A 12776-nucleotide genomic window follows, 5' to 3' on the forward strand; every position below is an offset into this window, starting at 1 on the left:
CACCGCCACCAGCATCTACAACTTTCTCCACACACACACACACACACACACACACACACACACACACACACACACACACACGGCGCATGACGCAAGGTTCCCACACTTATTTACACTCTGAGTGCACTATCTGCGAGATCTGAGCACCCGGACTCACAAAACAAGCTTACGATGGATTTCCTCTCATAACTTTAGTTCATTCACCTTAACTTGGACAAATGTTCGTTCTTTTTTTAGCTCATTTCCCGTAACCTCGGGGAAGAAAAAAAATACTATAGCTCTGCATCTTTTCCATTGGACTTCATGACTGACACCGTACTCATAATACTTTGTTACATCTTGGCATTCGACAGGGAAAGGTAGCAATTTTAGGCTAAGTCAGAGTAAAAAGAGCAATATATATATATATATATATATATATATATATATATATATATATATATATATATATATATCATGAAGAACACGAGACAAGGAAAGGTTCAACACTCATCGTCTTTCCTGGAAAAAACAAATCACAATTACGAGAGTTTGTTTGTAAATTCTGACACTGAGAACCATCGACCTTGTTGCTGGTGATCGTGGGGTACGTTCCGATAACAGAAGGTGGCTTGTTCAAGAGAAATCGTATATTTTATTTTTGCTTTGCTAGGGCGGTGATATTGAGTTACTGGTACAAAGGAGAGAGAGAGAGAGAGAGAGAGAGAGAGAGTGTGTGTGTGTGTGTGTGTGTGTGTGTGTGTGTGTGTGTGTGTGTGTGTGTGTGTGTGTGTGTGTGTGTGTGTGTGTGTGTGTGTGTGTGTGTGTGTGTGTGTGTGTGTGTGTGTAACCATTAGCAGAAAGAACGTGGCCTGTGAACGTAATGAGTACGGTATTGGATATGTTCAGATATTATGTACGGTAGCTTATATTTGATGGCATTGATAGATCCACGCTGCCAGATGCCGCCAAATTTCCCAAACCTACAAGCATAGAACTCTCAGTAGAATTTACCTGCATAATTAAATGTCCTGATCTTTTTCTATGGACTACCAGGGGACTCTGCAGTACCCTGAATAACATCACGTTAATGTTATGATAGCGGTACCTCAAGAAAAAATACAGACGGAGGAGATATAGAAACTCCTGACCTTAACATGACAGCCAAGCGAGGAATTATTTCATATATTCTCGGGTCAAACAGTAAGATAACATTAATCTGTACACATACCGCGTACAACAGGCAATCAGGTTGAGCCATAACTCTGCCTCCTCCTGATAATGCAGGGTGTCACATGCATACCGAACGCAGCAAATGGTACTGTGGCTCGGTCAAACATTCCTCACTGTCATTCTCACCGTTGGTTGGGGTCGAGGTGCATTTCTCCCTCACTGTACAGTTGCCCAATAATGTTCCGTTACCCAGGGTACCAATGAAATAACAGTGACCGATAGGAACTCTGTCGTGGAGCCGTCTTCTCTCTTATTCTATTCCATGCAATCGGATCTGAGTCATAGGAGCGTGAGTGCTAATATTTTCTTCATTAACCCTCTTATGATCGCATTAAATCCGGTAATTTAAATGGGATAATGTAAGATGATTTAATTCAGCTGCAACTGAGTCACAGAAACAGGTAAGTATTAATGAAGATTTTTATTTAAAGATGTAAATTTTTGTACGCGGTAAGAAGTCTTGTCAGTACCCTGCATTTATGTCTACCGTCGTACCCACAGAGAAAATGAGCTAATGGAGTGCTGCAAAATGTAAGCCAGGAAAAAGACTATATATTAATTTCAGGGACTGTGCCTTAATTACACGCTAAACACACCTTGGTCCACTAATTTCCACCTACAATATTACCCTGAAATTGAAGTACAGAGAAATGGTCCCACAGAGAAATGGTCCCTCAGAGAAATGGTCCTGGGTGTTATGGTGAGTTATAGGAAGGGCGGATCCGGGGTCACTTGGTAAATGGGTAATAAGTGGACCGTGTTATTGGCCACTCCTACCCCTAGCAGGTGGTGTGGTGTTATGGTGATATGGAGTTGTGTTATGGGGCTATGGTGCGGTGTTACGGTGATTTATTAGAGGTGGTAGGGGGTCACCTGATGACTGTGTAATAAGAGGAGTGTGCTAGCCATGAATGGTGTTATAATGTGGTGTTATAGTGTTATAGAATGATGTTATAGTGTAGTGTTTTGGTGTTATGGAATGGTGTTATAGTGTGGTGTTACGGTGGATTAGGAGGGGCAGGTTGGGGGTCACTTGGCAATAGAGTAATAGGGGAACCGTGTAGGTAGCCACTCTAAACTCAGCAGGAGGTGTGGTGGGCAGGGTGGTGTGGGAGTGTCTGTGTGTGTGGAGGCGGGGGGGAGGTGTGGGAAAGGGAGGAAGTGAGAAGAGAATGAAGACGGTAACTGACTTTTTTTTTTACGTGCTTAAGTAACAAAAAAATCCACACACACACACACACACACACACACACACACACACACACACACACACACAGCCTTAGTATTTAGAGGATATAGACCATAAGGCAATAAAGTAACACAAAGACTAAACACTAATAAATCATGTGACCTACACCATTCAGTTGTACTCTATCGCTGTTTTCTCTTTCACCTACTCTACCTTCCAGCCCAAACATCCTCTTTTTCATCTAACTACCATATGGATGGATGGATGGATAGAAAGACAGACAGATAGATAGATAGATAAGAGTTTGGGGTCAGAGATTATCTGGACATGAGACGGAGCGGGAAGCAGACATGAACCTGTTTGGTGCTGCCCTCACATTCAGGGGACACTCTGGAGTAGTGGACCCTAGCGTCGCTGATTGTCACTGAGCTTGTCGGATGGACGTTCACAAGCAATGCCTATCCACAACATTCATCTAGGCAAACCTATCCCATACCATTGCTTACTGCCGCTATCGTTTGTTTCACCATCTGTTGCTTGTATCTGTCCTATCCTCCCCTTAACGCCTGTATCACTTTACTCTTCAAGGAACAGATAAGGAGAGCAGAAAGAAAGCAGAGAAAGAGAGAAGCAAAGAGGTGGAGAATGGGACAGATAAAGAGCAGGAGATGGAGACAAAAGAAATAAGTACCCGAAAGATGAAGATAAGGAAGAGTTCGGAAACAAGATGACGATAAGGATATGGTACAGAAGAAGCCGGAGCTGAAACTCAGATAACAAGTAAAAAGTAGAAGGCGGATCAGATTAAAGCAAACAATCAACTTTTTGCCAAGTCTCAATCTCCACCTTGAGTACGACCCGCAACAATCAAATTTACATCCATGTCCCCAACTGCACCTCTAGATGAAAAGAAACCAAGGGGAATGCAAACTTTGTCTAACAGTCTGACCAGCCCAAGAAACGGACTCGGGTTTGGGGTGTCAAAAGGTGGGAAAGGGAGAATAGGTGTAGTGGGGGGAGTGGAGGGGGAGGTCAATTTCTCTGAGCTCTCACAGTATTTTGGAAATCCCCCACTTTTCTAACAGGAATCCCTACAATAATTTTTTATTTTAATTTTTATCTTTTATTGTATGTGTTTGGAACAGTGAAAGGCATATCTGAGAGTGTGAAAATGTGAGAATGTATTAGGTACGGTAATGGGAGGGTCTCTAGAATGTAAAGTAGTGTGTGGATTAGTGTGAGAGTGTATAGGGTGGTGTTTGGGTTAGTGTGATGGTGTGTAGGATAGAGTGTGTGGATTAATGGGGGTGTAGGGTGGTGTGTGGGTTAGTGTGAAGGTGTGTAGAACGGTGTGTGGGTTAGTGTGGAGGATGGTGTGTGGATGGAGCGAAAGTACAGTATGTAGGGTGGTGTGAGGATGTGTACAGGTAGAAGTATTGTGATGGGGTGTAGGGCAGTGTGAGGAGGAAGATGAGTTGCTCGACAAGGTTGTTTACCCCGGTCCTGTGATGACTTCAACACCCTTGGGGGAAAAAAAGCAATGAGGGGTATTCAAAGAGATTAATGACTGCCATAGAAGGAGAGTAACTAGCTGGGAGGTGAAGCATTTACTTAACAAAGAGAAGAGAAGAGAGAGATGAGAGAAAGAGAAAGAATAGCTGAGAGATGAAGGAGTACTGGGGCAAGGAGAACAGAGAGAGAAATTAGTTTGACAAATATGAGGAGAAAGAAGCGAGGAGGCATGAGTACAGAGGGGAAAAATGGAAAAGAGTAGAATAAAGGAAAACTGGAAAGAGTTTAGGAAATAGGAACTATAATGAAAAGAAGGTAGATGAATAGAGAGAGACAGGACCAGTATCTAAAAGAAAGAGAGAGTATAAAGAGACTGACTATTGGGTAAGGGTGAATGAAGAATGAGAACTGCAGCGAGATAAATGATGAGTTGGTATAGCTGGTGAATGAGGCTGGTTATAGGTCAGTCATCAGCTTCACAACAGCCTCTAATCACACGTGAAATACAAACGTTTCACCTAATAATCTAGTGGTCAGTTGGTCTCCTGTAATCCGTATCTCACTCCTTATCTTTTATGCCACTATCACCAACACCACGACAGGATGATCACCTTCCTGTAACACTGCTTCACCATCATACCTTCACTTCACCACCACACCACTACCCCCTCACCATCATCTCACAACCTCCCCTTCACAGTTCCATCACATCACATCATCATCTCCTCACCACCACCACATCACCACAGCATTCCCTTACCAAAACCTCACCAACACCACATCACCATCCTCACCACGACATCACCTCCATAGCGCCCATCATCTCCCTCACCATCACCACCATAGTAGCAACAGTATGGTGAGCACAATGCCGCTTGCCGGGTGTCACCTTGGCGCCTTCCTTGCTCACCACTTGCTGCGTCACCTCCTGTTGGGCCTTCCCGTCACCACACCATTGAGGCACCCCTTCCTCTTCACCATTACCCCATCCTTTTCACCACAACCCCCTCCTCAACACCACCATCCCGTCATCACTACCCGGTAACCATGAACAAACATATTACCGTCGAAATCAACATATCATCATTATCACTTCCCCGTCACCATCACCCCGTCACCACTGCCCAATCACCATTAATAGTGCCATCTCCTCCGTCACCATCACCATCGTCATCAACATATCATCACCACTGCTCATCACTACACTTACACACTTCGTCATCACTTCCGTCATCCATGCCTGTGCCCGTCTCACCACATCTGCCTCATCAAGTCATTTCCCGCTCACTTCACCAGTACAGAGCTGACTTGGTGAATATTTAGGCATCATGGGTAAAGTGGCCGACGAATGCGAAGTGTAACAGGGTGAGTAGCCTAGATGGGTGACTGGGTGAATGTGTATATACTGGCGAATGTGGGAGTATTGATAGATATGTACATGTGTGATAGGGTAAGTGGAAAGGTGAAGAAAAATTTAGGTGTTGCAGAGTGGATGAGTGTAAGTGTAACAGGGTGTAGGTGCGACAGGGTGGGTGACTAAAGGTGTGGCAGGGTGTAGGTGGATAGGTGTGCAGGGTAGGTGAGTAAAGGTGTGGGAAAGAGTAGGTGTGGCAGGGTGTAGGAGTGGCAGGATGGGTAGTGTAGGTGGGCTAGGTAGGCTGGGAGAGTGAAGGTGTGGTTGTGGGTTGGGTAGGTAGGAGAATGTGTGGCTCTGCGGGTGGTGGTGGCGTGGGGAGGTGGGTGGTTTGGATTAGGGGATGGGGTAAGGGGGAGGAAGGAAGGGGGTAAGATTAAGGAGATGGAGGGAGTGGAGAGGCAGAGGAACGAGAGTGAGAAAGGAAAAAAAGAAAGAAAAGGAGACTGGGGAAGAGGAGGAGGGAAGGGAGAGCCAAGGGAAGCAGATAAGAGGGGGAGGGAAGAGAAGTCCAGATGGGGGGAAGGGGAAGAGCTGGAGAGGAAGGACGGGGAAATAGAGGGGATAGGAAGGAAGAAATGAGGAGGAGTATGGAAGATATACAGAAGAAGAAGGAAGAGGATGGAGAGAGAAGGAGGGTGATAAGGGAGGGAGGGGATAGGCAGGAATGGGTGTGCTGTGAGAGCATTGTAAAGGTAAGAGAGTGGTCAGGTTAGGTGGGGTGCGAGGAAGAGTGGAGTAGGGTAAAGGATTGGGGAAACGGAGTAGTATAGAAATGGGAGAGGGGTGAAGGAGGAGGAGAGGGAGAATGTGAAGAGGGAGAGAGGGACAGTTAGGGAAAAGGGAGAGGGATGGAGGAGGAGGAGAAATCGGAGAAGATGGAGAAGGGAAGGGAAGAAAGGGGAAGAGAGCGAAGAAGGGGAGAATGGCAACAGAGGAAGGGAAAGGTAAGAGTGTAGAAGGGGTTAAGGAGAGGGAGAAATGGAGGGAGAGGGCGGTGAGGGAGGAGGGGAGAGTAAGGGAACGAGTACGTGGTTAGGGAGGTAGATAAGGGTGAGGGAGAAGCAAGGTACGAAAGGGAGGGTGTGGGTAAAGGTACGGGTGGAGGTAGGGGGGCAAGAGTGAGATAAATGGGTTGTAAAATCTGAGGTAAGCTGGTGTGGCTGGCAGGTAGGGGTGGGCTGGGCTTGGCGGGCAGGTAGGAAGGAAGGTGAGCTGTGGGGAGAAGCAGAAGGTAAGCAGAGGCAGTAGGTAGGTAGAAACAGTAGGTAGAGGCAGCAGGTAAAGGCGGAGGTCAACATTCTCGTATGGAAGGCTCTTTAAAACCTTTTCAAGGGCGACTGATTTACCATGACAAACAATAATTTTCTTCTGTATGTTATTTATATCATTTTAGCATCGACATTTTGCATATATAAACTACAGGGGAATTTTAATTTATCACATAGAGAAATAAGCTGGAAAGAATGTTGATTGATGAATGTATTGAGGAGGGAGAAGAGCTAAAAACAATGGAGAGAAAAGAATGAGAATATCAATGAAGGAAGTGGAGATGAGAGGGAGCAAAAAGAATGACCAAGAGAGTGAGTAGGTACGGGTAATGACTGTATTGGAGAAGGGAGAACATTAAATGGTGGGTAGGGAAGAATGAAGAGATCAGCGAATGAAACAGAGGAGTGGGAAAGTAAGATGTATGGAGAGGAGAGTGTACAGGCGAGGGTGATGACTCAATTGGAGAGGGGAGAACGGAAAAAATTGAGAAGAGAATAATAATAAGAACATGGAGGGAAATGAAGCAGTACAAAAGAATGGAGAGGCAAGTAAGAGAGTATGCACAAGGAAATGGCTAATAAGTCTCAACCCACAAAGTAGAGAACGAAACAAATATTCTTAGCTGGGATAAAAACTAAGCTAGAGCAACGTTGTCAGCAAAACAGATATGTAAAGTTATATTCTGGAAATGCATCATCTCAGTAAACTAAATGAGAGAGGGGACTTCCTTGTGTGGTCTTGCATAAAACTGAAGTAAAGCTAAACCAACACGATCCACGTCTTCTATGGATCCTGTGTATGGCAGTGATATTTTAATGTTCATTAACGGAAAATTCAGTCACCTCCTTATTAGACAGTCTGTAGTTTAAGCTGAAGTGCATTCACTTAATTTCAACGTATAATATTTCAAGTTGCTGCTTTTATTAGTACTGCTATTAGTTACGTATCATCAATAAAATTTATGTGCAAATGTGTACTTCGGCTCAAAATGATGTAATATCTGTACTCTTACCACAAGCATTACACTTTCCCAGCCCAGGAGGCTTTCACTGCTACACTGAACAAACACTGATTCTCATTTTAACCTCGCATTGTCGTAACGGCTGCTATATTGGTCATCAACATCTACACCCATCAGGTCTCATTCATCAGACCGACGAATCACCATCACCACTACCTCAACTTCCAAACTCGTCAAACAGGCTTTTATTTTTATTTTTTCCCTCTTCCCCGTCAGGTCACGTCGCCGGGAGCTCCGTCTCTCCTCTAGAACAGCAGGTTAACCAGACGCACGGGCACTCCAACAGGTCAATCGCTGGTCACGCCGAAGTGCTGAGTGAAAAGAAGAGTGTGGGGAGATGAAGCAATGCCGGTCAAGTTGCCAAAACCGCCCTGCCTCTCCCTGCTTCTCTGTTAAGGCATAGGAGGCTTCGTAACATCTCTTCCTTGGCTACTTACTTTTGCATGTTACACCTTAGTATTCTCCAGAATGTCACCTAAATTGTTATGCGAAATACTTTGCATCAATAACTTGAAAAACGACAGTGATGTGCAATGTGCAGAAGAAATCGCTAAGGAAGAGGTACTACGAAATCTCCAAAGCCATTTACAATACGGTCCTTCTTCCTTCCAGTACAATGATGTTTCGTTTTAAAATAATCTTACTGCCGCCAGACAATAAATTCAACTTTGAAAAACTTCTCGTATTGAAGGGGTTGATGAAATAGATATATAACCTTAAGAGTTCGAAATCTTTCTCCTAAATTCAGAAACTAATCGGAAAATAGCAAGAACAGAACGGAAAACACGCCATTGTAGTAGAAGAGTTGACCTTTTCATTCCCTACCCTTCTCTTTCCCAACCCACCCAACGCTCATTCTATATTTCAAGCCGCTCCCTCAGCCTTCATATTTCATTCTTTTTTTAAACACCCACTTCCCCCACCCCATCTCCTCCACCCCACTCAGCTCCCCCTCCTCTACCCTACCCAGTTCCTCCCCACTTCACTTGGTTCAGCTCCCCCTTCCTCCACTCCATTACTCCCCCTCCTTCACCTCGATTCATTTCCCCTCTCCTCCACTCCACTCAACTCCCCCTACTTCACCTCACCCAGCTCGTCCATTCTCACCCCCTCACCCCACTCAGAGTTCCCCGCCTCACCCCACCTCAGCGTCCATTCACTGCTTCTTGCCCTCGGTCGCTTTCTACACGCAGCCACGACCAACAAGTTTTCTCAGCGCTTCTCTCTCGGCAAACCAGCCAGTCCCTAGAAAGCTGATCAAGTTTTCCTTCATTCCTTAGACTCAATATTCACCCAAGTTTGTTTCTAGACACGGAATTCACTCTCAAAAATGGTAACAGCCAATTCAGCATTACACGCATCGAAGTGGTGTAGATATCTGACGGTAAAACGAAGAAAATAGGAAAAAGAAAGCAAACAGCAACAGGTCTAATGGTTCTCTCGAGGATGTTTGCTACAGAGACGACTGCGCCTATGATATCTAATTCTCAGGAGACAGAGACAGCAAAGCAAGCAGGTTACCGTAGTCCAGTGCATTAAATATGTTGGCATACCTTCTTCCAGTCCTACCTCACCAAGCCACCAATATCCGTCATCCCCCACCATCATCGTGAGCATGGGAAAGACGGCTAGTGGCTGCCTGGTGACCCACTTCGGCGGCGGGGCAATATTACGAATATAATTAACCCGTGTTGAAGAAATTAAACTCTGTGTATAATTTCTTTCCGTCCTACCTCACCAAAATCAGTCTTAGCCACCAACACCAGCAGAAGAGGCTGTTGTTGTGGCTCCAGCCCATAACCCGATTTTGGGGGATAGAGAAGTAGCCGTTTGGAGCCGCCTGGTTAGGTGCCACCACATGAAGGCGTCCCTCTCCAGCACAGGCAGCATGGGAAAGACAATCACCGCCTCCTGACCCATATCTGCAGCAGGGTAATAATATGATCACCCACCCCTCCTCGTGACCTCCCAGGGGATACCAGCATCATGGTCGCGTCACGCCCCGCGGTTCATACGCAGGCGGTATCTCGGCCGCATCTCTGCCTGCCTCTCCCTTTCTTCGCCCTCACTAACCTACACCATCTGGTAAACCGGTCATTAAGTACGTTATATTACCATTACATTCACGATCTGACTTGCTGATTATCCTCTCCGACGTCATGGACATGCATAAGACCTTTTTTTTTGGGGGGGAGGGGCTAAAACAATACGAATTTGGTCAGCTGAGACATTTCGTAACAGCTTGTGTGTTAGGAAGCATATCAGTGAACCCATTCGTTTCTCAGGAAGCTCTTCAGAAACTTGTTAGGCTATCGCCATACGACCAAACGAATTTAAAACACAATCGGGTAAGGAGGAAAGTTATGAATTTATTTCATACCATCAAATTATTATCGCCTCTATTCCAGCAGTAATACTTTTATCCCACCTACCATGAATTCCTTTACACCAAATCACTACCACCGTCATATCATCAATCGTTATACTATCAAAAATGCCTGAGGAGGAGTGTGAGAAAGAGGAGGAGAAAGAGGAGAAGAGGTAGAAGAGGAGGATGGAGATGAGGAGGGGTAGAGGGGAGTCACGGGTGGCTAAAGGGGAATGGGGGTGTATGTAAATGGCGCCCCCTTAGCGATACCCAACCAGATACCAAGAAGGCCTTAGCATTTCTTACTACTTTTACCGGGAGTGGCGAAAGGACTGGGAGGGGGCCGGAGGGAGAGGATGAGAGGGAGAGAGAGGGAAGTGGGTGGAGGTGAGGAAGGATGTGGTAAAGAGTGGGTGGGAGGAATGTGTGTAGGGAGATCAAGGGAAAGGGAATGAGAGAGGGAAAGAAAAAACAGCAGTGGAATGGATGGAGAAGGTGGATGGCAGATACGGGGAAAGGTATAGCCAGAGAAGACTGGGTGGGAGAATGTGGATAGGGAAGAAGTGGTAGAGATGTGGAACTGGTGAGAGGAGAGAGAGAGATTGGAAAGAATGGAAGAAGGACGCAAGGAAGAAATGTGAAAGGGGTGATAACAAGAGTGTAGATAAGAGGGATGTGAGTCAGTAAGAGAGAGATGTGGGCAGGAGTGGGCGGGAGGAATGTGGAAGCGGTGTGGAGGAAGAAGGTGAGGGGAAGCAAGGCGATGTGGGTGAGAGTAATGTGGAATGTGTGGGTATAACGATATTTTAAGACATACACAACAAAGAAAAGAATATTAAGATTAAAATGCAGAATTATAGCCTGAGGAAAAGGACTTAGAAAGCTTCCTAAAAGCACTAGAATACAGCTCAGTCTTAAAATATAAAGAAATATTAATCTTCTAACTAACAGAGGCCTCCATAACCCGCAAAATATAACCATTTTTAACAAGAGAAAATTTTAAGAGACATCGATCGTACTGAAGAAATTTCGAAAGTACAAACTTGGTGTGGAAAAAATAAAATGAAAGATACAAAGAGAAAGTACAACCAGAGTGAGTAATAGAGATTGAAAGGAAGTGATTATATGCTGCAATTATGCTGAGGCAAGATGGGTGTGGCTCTTCTACTCTATTATCAGCCATTGCAACGCTAATCTGCTACCCAGTTTTCAGCACCATCGTAATTAGGTTAGTAATGAGGTTAGTAATAAGTCGAGATAAGTTTGATATCGTCATTAAATCTTGCTGGCAGAGTATTTAAATTATTTTCGAAATCATTATAGCTAGTTTCTAATACCTCCTTTGCTGTGAGGGAACTGGTGGTGCAGTGGTTAGCACATCCAGCCCACAATTAGATAAACTCGAGTTCGATTCCCAGGCCGGTTAGACTCGTGGATAACGTTTGGTTCCCCTATGTCCCTGTTTACCCAGCAGTACAGTTGGGGACCTGGATGTCAGTTCGAGTGTTGTGTGTTGTATTCTAGGAGAAGATTTTGACTTGGAAAAAACTGACTGAATGCTTTAATAACTTTCTTGCAATTTCCAGGCATTAAAACCGTGGCCATCCTCTTCTTGCCATTTTTTTCCCTTGGCAAATGACCCAAATTTCCTTAACCATAATGTGAGAATAGGATAGGTATTGTAATGGACTGTACTGGCAGGCCCTTTCTATAGTTTCTTATTGTTTACAGCCTGATATAATTACCAGGTCCTGATAAGCGACAGTAACGGTGACTGCGTAAAGATCAACCAGTACCTCAGGAAAAACTGGATCCTCTCGTGTTCCAGCCTTGACTATAGCAGACCAAGAGGATAACGTGAATACAAGAATGCGTTGTACGGTGTATAAACCACTTCATTACTGGGGAGGCCTTTTCACTCAATTTTTCTGACACAAGAGTTTACTCAATTTGGGAGAGACTGCTCGAACTGGAGGGGTTTAGATAGTGTCCTTCGTCTACCTCTTCACTACAGGTCATCTCCTTAAAGTCTTCACTGCAATAGATGTCCCTGCAGCTGTGCAGGGAGAATATAGAAGACGTTATTGTAGTGAAAGGACTGAGAATGGAAATGTATGTCTTGAAAGGAGTAAAGGGAAAGTTGCAGTGAAAAGATTGCCTAGTGACACGACTTTTAGAGATGGGGTGTTAAATGAGGATGGCATGTAATAGACTGGTGATGAGAGTTGTGTTGATGGTTACTGTGGTAGTGATAAAGATGGTGAGGGTAGTGGTGATGACAGGGACGAAGGAGGAAAATGGTAAACGAGTAAAAATGAGGGTACGACTTTCAACACAGGCTAATGACGGAGGTGAGGTTAGTGTTAATTGAAGGTAATGAGGCTAATGTGTGTGTGTGTGTGTGTGTGTGTGTGTAACAGAACATGTGCCAATATATTCACCCGACCTCTCACAACACCTACCCGCCCAAAGTTTAATTATGAAAAGAAATAAGACACCATCAAGTCACAGTGTTTAAAATAATAACACTGCAAATGAATACGGCAACACAGACCAAAAGCTGCCAGAGGTCCCTTGCTAAAAAAAAAAATCTCCCAGCAAATTCCATCCGCATCTCTTCTTTAGTGGCAATTTTTATCTTGCAGTCCCAGCGGCGCGTCCTTTGTGGAATCAGAATAGTTTTAATGATGAATTCCACACACGTATGAGGGACGGAGGAAGGTTTAGGTGCGATCGTCATTTGTTTTGATTTGATTCAAGGACGCGGTTGCGGTGACTGGCCTGAGTG

The sequence above is a fragment of the Coenobita brevimanus genome, chromosome 55 (genome assembly GCF_032717465.1).
Source record: "Coenobita brevimanus isolate Jiangsu-jjx chromosome 55, ASM3271746v2, whole genome shotgun sequence".
Lineage (NCBI taxonomy): Eukaryota > Metazoa > Arthropoda > Malacostraca > Decapoda > Coenobitidae > Coenobita > Coenobita brevimanus.